Here is a 14,572-nt window from a genome sequence, read left to right on the forward strand (position 1 = left end):
CTTGGCTCCAGCTATGACAGGTAGTTAAACACACTTGACACTCACTTCATGGGTTTACACTATAGGGTGACACAATTAAAGGAGCAAAACAATGATTGAAGTTTACCAAAAATGCTATAAAATAGAATAAATAATATAGGTTTAAACTATTATGACAAAATTCGGTGGGGGTAATCACTTTGTCTATAATGAAAAGATCCAGTATAACTGAGAAGTGATATTTAAAAGAGGCTCAGTGGTGGGGATGATGGGAACACAGTGGCACAACAGATTCGGCACAAGCTACGAGGGGCAAACACCCTGTGCATTAAGGTAATGATTCCAAGAGAAGGAAGAAAAGAAGCATTTCACAGTGCTGAAAGAACATGATAGTAAATGCAGTAGCCAGGGTCCTATCACAGAAGACCTCACATGCCATGACAGGGGTGATTCTAATTATATGAGAAGCTATTTATGTCATCAGTTAGGGATGCTTCTTATGTAAAGTAACTGAAAACCTAGACTACCAATGACTAAAAGCACAAAGGGACTAAATTTGTTATTTATTTTTAAATATTTAAGTATTTGTTGGTTTGAAAGGCCGTGAGGGAAAGAGGTAGAGAGAGAGAGACTATTCTGCTATTCTGATCTACTAGTTCAGCCCTCAAATGCTACAACACCACTGTGGCTGTTAAGGATTGAAGCCAGGATCCAGGAACTCAGTCCAGGCTCACATATGGGTGATAAGAACATTACTAGTTGACCCAACACCACCGCCTCCCAAGATATGCATTAGCAGAAAGCTGGAGTCAGGAGCCAGAGCCAAGTATCAAATATAGGCACTTTTCGGCATTTAAACAGACCTGAGTAATGAAAATGATGGGAAGACATTAAGGGGTGAGGATGTCTTCATCATCTTCCTGATCACTGGAGCAAATACAGTTCCCCTCCACAAACAGATCTATTTATTTATGTCAGCAGATGTCTGGAGGTCAGATATTCCATGATTAATCCAGTGGTTCAAAGATATCAATAATCAAGCCATATTCAACTTTTCATTTGCCATCTCTAGAGAGTTATCATTTTGGCTTTATACTTCTTGCCTTATAGTCACAATAGATGACTATTAATGATTTTGTTTAATTAATTGAGAGGTAGAGTTACAGACAGAGGGAAAGATCTCCCATTCACTGGTTTACTCCCCAAATGGCTGCAATGGCCAGAGCTGAGCTGACCTGAAGTCAGGAGCTTCTTCGGGGTCTCCCACATGGGAGTAAGGGCCCAAGTACTTGGGCCAATACACTGCATTCCCTGGCCATATCTGAAAACTGGATCAGAAGAGGAGCAGCCTGGACACAAACTGGCACCCTTATGGCATGCTGGTGCTGCAGCAGGAGGCTTAAGCCCACTACGCCACAGCACTGGCCCCAATAGGTGATTATTAGCATGCAGTCTTTATACTCGGTTATTAACATAAAGGAAATGGGCAAGTCAAAAGCCCTTCATCCTCATGGCTGTCTTTTTTTCTTTCTTTCTGTAAGTAACATGTTCTCAGTGCCTGGGTGATTATTTGTTCCAATTGTGAGATTTAGGTTTAGATTTTTGTTAGGGCCAGTTCTGAGACAAGGGCCAAACACATGAATGTTGATAAAGATGTTCAAAAGTCTTCATCAAGCCATCCTCTGGATAAAACAAAAAAGACTTCAAGTATTGGGATATTTAGGGAGGGCTACAATTGGAGCTGGTAACACACAGAAGGGATGGTAGATAGGATTATCCAAAGATTACCGGAACTTCCGTGCTATCTCCTAGTCCTCTGTTAACAAAATGCAGTAAGACTCCTGCTAAATTATTTTCTTGATGTTTCTCCCCTGCTTTGTTATTTTATTTTATATTATTTGAAAGGCATAGTTGCAGAAGAGACAGAATAAGACAGAGCTTCCATCTGCTGGTTTACTCCCCAGATGCCTACAGTAGCCAGGGCTGAGCCAGATCCAACAGTGGAACTCCATCCAGGTCTCCCAGGGGGATGACAGGGACTCTACTACTAGAGTCATCATCTGCTGCCTCCTAGGGTTCATGTTAGCGGGAAACTGGAATCAGAAGCAGAACCAAGATTAGAACCCAGGCATTCCAATATGGGATGTAGGTGTCGCAAGCAGCATCTTCACTGCTATCAGATGCCTGCCTTTCTCATTCTTAACAGCATCTCTAGCTGGTTATTTTATATGACATAAGCAATCTTTTACCAGTACTATGCATACCCTTAGAAACAAATTATGCAAGTCAGAAAAAAGCTCTGGAGATTATTTTAAAAATTGTGATTTTTCAAGGCTACAATACTGTTACGAAGACTTTAGAAGCAGTATCTTTAATAATATTGCCAGCACTTTATTTTTAACAAATTGCAAGATATTTTTGAATATCAAAAAGTATCCTAATGTGTCAAGTTCATCAAACTCTGATATCTCAAAAGTTTTGATTAATTTTTAATCTGAAAATCTGTGTGCACTAAAGAAATAGGATTCATTTAACTTGAATTCATTTTTCCATCTAGTAGAGAATCCTTATTGCTCCAACTTTGAATTATCTGTTCTCTGTTTTTTACTTAACAGGATTACAGCCTCAGTTTTCAAAAATGCAAATCTAGAATCAGGTTTTTAAAGTCAAAACTACTGTTTCAGAATATTTGGTGTTTTCCATGGCAAGTCCTATAGTCAGGTTATAAGTCCCATATGTATTAAAGGATATTAGAAGGCTTTCTTTTGAGTTATTTTTTCTTTTGCTTTTATAAGATGCAATGGTTTATATCCTACATTCCTGGGTTTCCTGGATAAGTCAGAGTTGCTTCTGGAATCATACTGGGCATACATTATTCAGGGGCAAGGTTACCAGGTTATTATTCAGATCATTGGAAATGGCTCATATGGTGTCATCACTTGTCAAGAGAACTTAATACAAATAGACTCTCCCTCTGCAGATGTCTATCAGGCCTGATTTTAATTGCAGCATGAACCTATTTATGCTGTTGCATGTTGCAGAGGAGAACCAACCTAGACACTTAAACCTTGATTCTACTATTGTGAAGAATTTCAAGATGCATTGGAAAAAGAGCCTTTTAAGCTTAAAGAACAGATAAATACGAACTTGAACCAAATAGAATGTCCACAGAAGCAAGAGTCTGGACATAGCAAAAGTTGGAGGAAAATGTCCCTGTAAGATTTTTGTAAAAGGGAAAAATGAGGGAGAGCAAATGTTAATCTCTCTGTGGTATTCACTAATTATAATCTCAGGTTAGCCAATATGGCTCAGAAACTCAGGAGTATGAGTTTACTTTGTGACTCTGATATTCTAACTTTAATAAATATTGGTTTCTTTGCATATTTTTGAGGGCTGTTGCCATTTCTGAGATATCAGAAGACAATATTCCATAACCCTAAAGGTCAGAACATTCTAAGTAAAATAGGGTTCCAGGGTCAAAAATGTGCGTCCATCCTTGTGCTGGCAGCATTTGGCTGTGATTTTCCTTCACCAGGCTGTGATAAAATCCATGTGCATGTGGATGCCTAATAGATTTTGTTTTGTGATGGGAAGGGGTGGTATTCTGCAGCTGTTTTTGCTCTGATTCCAAAAGGGTGTAAAATCCTTTTAACCAGACTCCCAGCCCCCATTTCTGATAAACATAGCAGCTGTCTCACCAGCACCAGCAACACATGAAGTTCAGGTTCCTTCTGCAGGGAGATAAGAGGATCTTAACGGGTGGCTCTGAGCACTGCATTTCCTATTTCACGCTCAGTGCATACAACTTAGGTTAACTCTCTTCAAGGGTTCTTTAACAAGCCCACACTGCCCTTCCCAAGACATAGCACTTCCCATTCTTTCAAATGTGTAAGGCTAATTGCCTTAAACTATATTAAATGTTTAAATTCAGTAATCAAAGATATGTATACTTGATTTTATCTAATGGATTAAATTCTGACATTGTAAAGTCAATCTTATTTTATAGTATATAAAATACTATATATAATATAGCATATAGCATTTTTGTTGCAAAATTCAATAGCTGTTTGTTGTATCATAGAATCACTTAATATGTATTGATTGCCCAGATATTAACTAATGTCCAGTGATGTAAGATGAACCCCAGGACTCCAGGTAAAATTATGCAAAGTATTACTCCTATTAGGGGTGCATTTATCATGAACACCAAAGGATTCCTGCCTTTCCTAAGCCTCTAACAATTGAAAGGGGTGTCATTTATTGATCCAAATTGTATGCTATATCTTACACTTTAATCTGTCATCAACATGTTTAATACTTTATAGATAGGAGAATTTACTTTCTTAAAAAGGTTTTATTTATTTATTTGAGAGAGAGAGTTATATGCAGAGAGAGGGAGAGACAGAGAAAGGTCTTCCATCCATTGGTTCACTACCCAAATGGAAGCAATGGGTGGAGCTGGTCCAGTCTGAAGTTAGGAGCCAAGAGGTTCTTTTGGGTCTCCCACGTGGGTACAGGGGCCCAAGCACTCGGGCCACCTTCCACTGTTTTCCCAGGCCATAGCAAAGAGCTAGAATGGAAGAGGAGCAACTGGGATATGAACCAACAACCATATAGGATTCTAGCACCACAGACAGAGACTTAGCCTACTATGCCACAGCACTGGCCCCAAGAGCATTTACTTTTTATAACCGACTGCATTTGATAATAAGTATTATTGGCAGAGATAGGTTCTGATTTAAAAATAAATCAAATAGACAAGTGTTGTGGAACAGCAGGTTAAGTATAAGTATATTGGAGCGCCAGTTGAGTCCTGACCACTCTGCTTCTGATTCAGCTCCCTGCTAACACACTCGATAAGACAGTAGAAGATGGCCCAAGTACTTGGACTCCTGCCATCTATGGGGGAAACTTGGATAGAGTCCCTGGTTACTTGCTTCAGCCAGGACCAGGCCTGCCTTTTGCAGCCATTTGGGTACTAAACCAGAGGATGGATGGTATTTTTCTCTCTGCCTTTCCTCTTTCTCTGACACTCTGCCTTTAAAATAAATAAATAAATCTTTCAAAAATTCAAACTAAGAAAGATAAAATTTTCACTCTTCTTGGACTCTGAAAATTGCTTTCTGGAAGTCATACCATTCTGTATTTGTATTTTTTCCTAAGATCTTTATACATGTAAGGAAATCACCTATAAACACACACAAATAAACACACAGCTCTCTGATTTAATGTCACCATATATAATATATCTTATTATTATTTTGGTGCCTACTTGGCATTTTATTAATGAATTTATCATGTTTTATGTAAATGCATCTCTATTAATTAAGTTAGATTTGCAAAGCCAAGGTTTTTTTCAGGGGAAATCTGTGACATCTATCTTTGTGCTCATGGGTAATTCTGTCCATAGGCTAAAAATTTATTCTAAAAGTTTAAATGTTGACTCAGGGACACTGGATATAGAAAAGCCTTTTCTTTCCTATAGATTATTTCATTTATACCCTGAATTCATAATATACCAAATTGCTCACTTAAAATTCAAAAGTCATTGAATACAAAAAAAGGAAAAATAAACATACAAAAACACTCACTAATACAAGTAAAAAGATGTTGTAGCCCTTCTGATTTTTAAAATCCTCACATCATCCTAATTAAATTTATTTCCTCCCATAAGCCCAGAAGTTTAAAATAAAGCATCATCTGTGAAATAAATCATGGTCTGACCCACCATATCACAAGACATGAAAGACAATAATCTTTATTCTGTTTTTGGATTCATGCTTTACACTTTCAGCGATATTAGCAGTGTAATAGTTCTTCAATTTTAAATTCTTTAGGTTTCTGTTCTTTGCACTTTTACCCAATTAAGAACTAATACTCTCTTGTAGTTACAAAAGATTTGCAATTATACAACACAATTCATATTTTCTAACCAAATTGCGACCTTGTTTCATAACTTTCTAGGAAATGAGAATGATAACAGATTAGCTTTTCTTAGCATATTTCGAGATCTGCATCACTTTAGGACACAAATATTGCATATGGATGTAAAAAAACTATACTAGTGCAGTTAAATAGATAAGAAAAATTATATTGAAGACTATTGCAACAGAACAGAGAAAGACTGAACTCAACTCTGCTGAAATCAAGGGCAGAAATAATTATAAGTGCTGGTTGAGCTAATGAAAATTAACTGGAAGATCTGAAATATGATTAGGCCATGTATACTAGCTAATTTTGTGTTATGGAAGAAGTAAGACTCCCACATTTCTCTGGAAATGAGAGGTGGTATGCTGTCTCTGATTGTGGCAAAGGCATTTCTAGGTTGTAGAAGATTTACATCTTGAAGAGGCAGAGAAAGAATTTACAACTGTAGGTTTTTTAAAGTAAATACTCCAAGAAGGGAGAATACAGGGATCCATAGACAGAAGAAATGTGTTTAAAGTTTAGATTAGCTGAGAGAGGCCTGATGAGTCTCTTGGTCATAGGGATAGTATAAAGATGATGAAATAAATAAAGTTAAGGAACTGTATGAGAAGGTATTCATTCAGGTAGTGATAGTTTACAGTGGCAAAGTACATAAAGTTTATGCTTAATGATGAATTCGCGGGTGATGTATAGTCAGCTGTGATCTTTACATTTCATTTATATCTGTTCTGTTTTAGTTATAAATACATTTTACCTAAACCAATTATGTTTGAAAATTAACATTGACAACTTAGCATCCAGATTTTATAAGCTGTGCCTGAAATCTATTTGAACAGTGAAGAACATTTTCATATTTTTTGAACCAATTAAAAATACGCATGGGAACACTGACTTTTTGAGAATTATCTGCTCAAGTTTTCAAAACAACTGTGAATGTCTAAGGCTTTGTGAACCACATAAATTATATAAGAAAGGAAAAGCATCAATTTATGCTACTTTTATAAAGATACTCCAAGGGGCCAGCGCCATGGCTCACTTGCTTAATCCTCTGCCTGCAGCGCCAGCATCCCATATGGGCACCAAGTTCTAGTCCCAGCTGCCCCTCTTCCAGTCCAGCTCTCTGCTGTGGCTCGGGAGGGCAGTGGAGGATGGTCCAAGTGCTTGGGCCCCTGCACCTGCATGGGAGACCAGGAGGAAGCACCTGGCTCCTGGCTTTGGATTGGTGCAGCACTGGCTGTGGCAGCCATTTGGGGAGTGAACCAACGGAAGGAAGACCTTTTTCTCTGTCTCTCTCTCACTGTCTAACTCTACCTGTCAAAAAAAAAAAAAAAAAAAGATACTTAAATCTTATTTTAAACCAAAAGACATTAATTAGCATTCACATTTTTAAATTATTTTGGTATTGATGAAAATACCAATGGTAAAAATACCAGTAAAGAACAAATTGTATTCTGAATTTTTATAAATTTCTGCTATTTGGAAGAACAGATTCCTGGAAGGAAAAAACTTCAAAGCTGGTTAGATATATTTACTACTTAACCTGTATCAGTGTGCCAAAAGTAGAATATATGTTGTACTAGGATCATATATTGATAACAAGGTATTTTTATGATTAAGCTTAAAGTTTATGAACATTCGTATAAAGAAATATGTAAGATATGTTTATGAAATTATATTATTAAAAGATATCCTTGTGCCAGAGTTCCCCTATGTCTTATATTATTATAACAGGAAAAATAATGGCTTGAAATTATTGCAGGCTTGACTTATTTTTTAAAACCTTGAATAATCCAGTCCATTTCAAGCAAAAATTAAATTTCTTAAAAAATGAGAGAAGAAAACATTTAAAGGTTTTGTTATTTAAACAAAAGCACTATGGAACTATCTGCCCTTTACAAACAACTGATCTATTAAATCACTGTTTAGGAAAACAGGATTCCATGTCTTCAAAACCATACAAACTTTTCAAAATCCAGCCATACAAACATGTTTATAAAAATTGCATTTTAGCATGAAGCTCCAAGGACCTCTCAGATCATTGATATTAGGGAGTTTGGGCATTAACCTTTCATTGAAAATAAAAACATGGGCTTGCCATCAGTGTAGGAAGTAAATATGCATCGTTGGCACAGCTTTCAATGCACCTGCCAATTTTTAAAACTTTACTTCTATTTTTAACTGACATGCAACATTCTACATATTTATGGAATATACTGTGATGTTTCCATATATATATTTTTATTTAATTTTTTTCTTTTGTCTTTTTTTATTTCTTCTTTTTTCTGTTTTTATTTTTTTTATTTTTTTTCAATATAACATGTTGAGTATACAATAGTTTTACCCAATTTAAATTAGCAGTTACACCTAAATGACTTAGGATGCTGATATATTTTTATCTGAATTTAATTAGTACTTGTCTTAGATGAATGCAATTTTAATTCCATATATATTGTAGTGTTCAAATCAGGGTAAACTTAACTATCTTCTCGATTCAAAACCGTTTCTTCTAGTTTTTTTTTTTTTTTTTTAAAGAATAATGTACAGTACATTATCACTATCCATAGTCAGTCTACTGTGCAATAGAACATCACAACTTCTTATTCCTGCCTCATTATTTATATTTTTTGCTTCAACATGGATTTTATACCTTATGAAGTAACTGATTCAATTTTAATAATATAAACAGATTTGGGAATGTCCTCTGCTTCATAGAATCTAAAAATATGAAATTTAATACCTGTTAGAGTGTGTCATTTGCAACAAAATGGATGAATCTGGAAAACATCATACTTGGTGAAATAAGCCAGACCCAAAAGGACAAATAACATGTGTTCTCCCTGATCTGCAGTAACTAATAGAGTACCTAAAAGGTAACTTATAAAAGTGAATTTGACACTTTGAGATGCAATGACTTTGAACAGCCATTGCCTGGACTGTTGAGGAACAGATTTTTTTTTTTTTGAGTTTTCATACTGTTTGTTGAACTCTTTACTTAGTATAGAGTTAATCTTATGTATATAAAGCTAATTGATAATAGATCTTAATAAAAATAAGAATGGGAATTGGAGAAGGAAGAGGAAGAAGGGTGGAAGTGCAGGTGGGAGGGCGGGTATGGTGGGAAGAATCATTATGTTCCTGAAGTTGTATTTATGAAATGCATGAAGTTTGTATACATTAAGTAAGATGTTTCCAGTGAAAAAAGAAGTTATTGGAGCTTTTGGAGAAAAAAAATGGCTATTTGTTTATGAAGATAGTAATTTATGATACTTCTGTCCAAGATGGTTACTCATATTCACAGTTCTTTTTTGAGATGGATAATACAACTGGTGCAGCCAGTTACGCTACCATTTGTCACACCAGCATCCCATAGTGGAAGGCTAGTTACAATCCCAGCTGTCTGCTTCCAATATAGCTTCCTGATAATATACCTGGGAAAGCAGTAGAATATGGCCTAAGTATTTGGGCCTCTGTTGATTCCAGACTCCTGGTTTTGACCTGGCCCAGCCTCAGCTGTTGCAGCCATTATAGACTGAACCATCAAGTGGAGGATGTCTCTCTGTCTCTCTGAGTGTGTGTACATGTGTGTGTCACTTTGCTTTCAAATAAATAAATGATAATCCCTAAAATTATAAATATATTTGAGGATGTATCAATATGTTGAAACATTTTATTTGTTTTATTATTATATGAAATTATGCATGTATTACATACAAAGATGTTGTAAAGAGCACATGGAATACAGATCACTTTGTTGTGACAAAATGCCAAATAATGTGTTGGGCATTTACATATGTTTTTAAAATTTGCTTACTCAGCATTAACTCATTACAACAGTATATTAGATAATGAGCAAACACTAACAATGTAAATTGTGAACATTCATATTAATCAGAAAATGCATCTGTGAATTCAAAAATATATTGATCATATTAAATATTCATCACCTCATTTTCTATATTAGTTTAAGGAAAGTGTATGGTTAGCAAGAACTGTATATCCTGACATTTGAATTAACTGATTGAAAAAAATTTAACATAAATTTATTTTCTTTAGCCTTTATGTCATTCAAGCTCCTTTGTGAAAAATGTCATTTCTGATCATTTGAAGCATGTGTGTGCCCATGCGCATACATCTTTCATTGAAGATCAGCTAGTTCTTTAAAGATGTTAAACTATATGGCTTCAAACTCAGATACATGATTATGTGTGTTAGTTTTTTAAATCATTACCGGTTTTTATAGTTTTATTTCTAATTGCATTTTATTTATAATTTCTATGGCTAAATCATAGCTATAAATCTGCATAAATCCTGAACTGTGAAGGATTTCATTATCAAAATGATGGGATTTATTTACTAAAAACAAAGCAAAGATAACCTTATGATCTACACCAAGGTGCTATGTAATTACCCCCAGCCCTCTATTTTTGGATTTAATAGTGTAATTTTCTATCGCTATTAATCCTAGATTTGTGTATCTACTGAAAAGGACCATTTTAAAATTCAGATTCATACCTCATTCTTATAAGTTATTGTTAAAATATACTTGTAGGGCTGACACTCTGGCATAGTGGGTAAAACCACTGTCTGCTGTGCCGGCATCCCGTATGGGCGCTGGTTCGAGTCCTATCTGCTCCACTTCCAATCTAGCTCTCTACTATGGCCTGGGAAAGCAGTGGAAGAGGGTCCAAGTCCTTGGGTCCCTGCACCCATGTGGGAGACCTGGAAGAAGCTCCTGTCTCCTGGCTTCGGATTTGCACAGCTCCAGATGTTGCAGGCATTTGAAGAGTAAACCAGCGAATGGAAGACTCTGTCTCTTTGCTTCTGCCTCTCTGTAACTCTGCCTTTCAGATGAATAAATAAATCTTTAAAAAAATAGTTATCTGTCCTTCAAAATGTGAGATATGATAGAGAAAACACAAATGCTTAATGATGTAAATTTTAGTCAGAAATCATGCTTCATGTTTAGTTATTTTTAAATTAAAATTATAAGAGAATAGAATTGATATTCAAAATTATATTTTGAATTCTATTCATTTATTCTTCCCGCAATAATTTATTAAACATCTATTATGTGCCAGTCACTGAAGTGGCAACTAGCAACAGTGCATAGAGATGAAAAATAAATAAATAAATAAATAATTTTAACAATGACATAAGTTAGGTAATGAGCGTGTGAGCAAGATATAACAAAATCACAGTGTAACAGTGATAGTATTATTTAAGCATCAACTCTCTGCTTTTTATCAGGACATTTTGTAATAAAAGACATTAATTGATTTCAATTCCCAACTGACTACAAACTTTCTCCACTTGAGTTTAGGCTCATCAAAGGTGATGATGGTTTCAAATGAAAGCAAAAAAAAAAAAAAACACTTTTATTACTGAATATATACTGAAGATATATACTGAAGATATAATTTATATATATAATATATATATAATTATATACTGAAGATATAATTTAAATGCAGAGCAATAATGATCTGTTTGAAATCCTGTATCTCAAAGTTACACCAATATGTTCACAAAGTTCAAGGATGCAAATGAGTTCACGCCATGCTATGTAGTGATCTCATCTGTTAAAAAAAAAATCTATGTCATGGAGGAGGAAAGAAGTTCCTAGAAAAAATGTGGAATCAAAAAATTGAACCACCAGCCGGCGCCGCAGCTCACTAGGCTAATCCTCTTCCTGTGGTGCCGGCACACCGGGTTCTAGTCCCGGACAGAGTGCCAGATTCTGTCCCAGTTGCTCCTCTTCCAGTCCAGCTCTCTGCTGTGGCCCGGGAGTGCAGTGGAGGATGGCCTAGGTCCTTGGGCCCTGCACCCGCATGGGAGGCCAGGAGGAAGCACCTGGCTCCTGGTTTCCAATCGGGGCAGCGCTGGCTGTGGTGGCCATTTGGAGGATGAACCAACGGAAAAAGGAAGACCTTTCTCTCTCTCTCTCTCTCTCACTGTCTAACTCTGCCTGTCCAAAAAAAAAAAAAAAAAAAAAAATTGAACCACATCTGCTATTCCTTTTGCAAACACATCAATCAGGTAATTTGTTGCATCTTCTTGGAAGGAATAGGATACAGCCAATGAATGACTAGGAAATATTAGGGGAGAGATTTTCTTAGGAAATCTACAAGAATAAGACAAGCAATGTACTCTAAACAAATGTGTTGAAAGTCATAAATGGTAGTGTAATTACTTTTATCTGGAAATTTTAGTGTATTCCTATCAGCCTTTGGACATTACTAGGCATAAGTTTAGTCACATTATAGATTAAGGGCTCTTTTAGATTTCAGCACAGAAGAAATCTAGTAAATCTCATTGCTTCACTATTACAAATCTACATCATCAAATACTTCAGGTACTCATAGGCAACCTTCAACTGATATCAGTTAAAAGTAAGAGAAAACATGTTTTCCTCTTCTTGAGTAAATGAAAATTCATCAGTCTTTTCTCAAAAGAGGAGAATTTGAAACTGTTCCTTACAGCTGAAATGTTTTATCCTTGCTGTGCACTGTTTAAAACTGTTCTCCAAGAAAAATAACCATCCATAATTTCGTTATCTGTGCTACTGCTTATAAAATAATAAAGTGGAGACTTAAATAAACAAAGATAGATAAGAAGCAGATGTTTGACCAAAGCCTTACATAATTCTGCAGGACACAAAGATTTCAGAGGCAAAGGCTTTGACAATTCAGATATAAAGGATTTTTAGTTTTTTTCTTTATTAAAATATAAAAATAAGTTGAGAAAATCTCAGTGCATGCCTACAGTGTAACTTGTAAGCATAACACATTTTATGAATCGTCTTTTAAAGTCCCTATGGAAACTGTCACTCAAAGCTACCTGACAGCCCTCACTCCACTTGACTGTCCCTCCCATTATCCATCACAGATGTTCCAGAACTATCCCCAAGTTCTCCTCTCATCCTGATGCGCCTTACTTTTACCAGGTGACCTATTTCCTCCCACTTCAAGAACAAGCACGGATCTCAGCATGGATCCTCTCAAGTTTCCTCCCAACCATGTTCATCTCTTCACCGGGTCTTAAATGTTTCTGACTTCCTACTGTTTTCCAAAACTACCCTGGATCTGGATCTACTCCCACCTCCACACTATTTCTATTTCCTCTCAATGTTAGATCCATGTTTTTTGTCTTCTTTTTTTTGTTGTTGCATTCTTTCTGCTTTCTCTTAGAGAGCTAGGTTTTCCTCTTCTGCTTAGTTATCACTCTCAGGTCTTGTTGACCCTTCAAACTTGTTCTCATTTACCAAGAAAAGTATGCTACAGAACCTGTTTCCTTCCAAAATCTCCCTTAACTTTTGCTATGGTACTCTTTTGGTACTCCTAAGGTTTTTGTCTCTGTTTCTTACACTAACTCATATTGTACAGAAGGTCCCTTTATGGCTATATTCTGGTATTGACACCCTTCTATTTTACTTTTAAATGCTATTTCTTGGGCCATCTTCCACTGTTTTTTTTTTCCAAGCCATTTGCAGGGAGCTGAATTGGAACTGGAGCAGCTGACATAAGAACTGGCACCCCTTTGGGGCACTGAGAGCAGCAGCATTACCTCCTAAGCCACAACACTGGCCCCTATTCTTTTTTAAGGATTTAATTAGTTTTTAACAGGCGAAGTTACACAGAGAGAAGAGAGGTAGAGAGAGATTTTCCATCTGTTGATTCACTCTCCATATGACCAAAACAGCCAGGACTGGATCAGGCTGAAGCCAGGAACCAGGAGCTTCATCCAGTGAGTGCAAGTTTCCAAGCTTGGGCCATCTTTTGCTGCTTTCCCTGGCACATTAGCAGGAAACTGGATGGGAGATGGAATAGCTGGGGCATGAACTCCTACCCATATGAGTTGCCTGCATTGCAGGCAGCAGCTTAACACACTGCACCACGACGCCAGCCCCCTGAGCTATTTACAGAGAAAACCTCTTACAATTCCCCTGCCTAAGTTAGATGCAAGTAAGTAAACTAATATTATTTATAATTCTTTACTTAAATCTACTCAAGCCCATATGCTTATTGTGTTTTAGGATGATTGATTACCAATATGATACAATTTTTTGATTATATAACCCCTCTATAATTCCATTAACACCCATTTCTGAAAGTAAAATAAATAAAGTTACCTTTCTTTACAAAAGTTTGCAACATTTTGATCCTCATCTCCACTGGAATTGTGGTCAGAGATAGGGTGTGGGGAGGATAAACCAAGGGGAAAAGGAAGAAAGTAGTCACTTTACAGGGTTCACTAAAAATAGCATTTATGGCACAAGCATTTTAGACCCCAATTATGACTTATTGACAACTACAATTTTATCCAGGAAGATTCAACAATTCTTAAGTATGTAATTATTTCTATTTCTTTTGGATTTAAAATGCAAGATTTGAAGTAACTGAAAATTTTGTTAATAAAAGGGAAGAATTTGGTTGAAAATACCAAAATATACATTCACTTAAAATTTAATTTAGTTTATCAAACCCTAGTATTTTGGTTTTATTAAAATGTAATCCCATTTTTTTCTCATAGCATTCATAAGACTATTACCAGAAATTTCAAAAACTGTGGTAAGTCACTTACAAAATAACTATGGAAAGAAGCATTGAATGTTATTGCCTAATTAAGGTTGTGTTATTTCTGAGAGCATCTATAAGTGCTTTCTACA

Source organism: Oryctolagus cuniculus, chromosome 6, assembly GCF_964237555.1.
Source record: "Oryctolagus cuniculus chromosome 6, mOryCun1.1, whole genome shotgun sequence".
NCBI lineage: Eukaryota > Metazoa > Chordata > Mammalia > Lagomorpha > Leporidae > Oryctolagus > Oryctolagus cuniculus.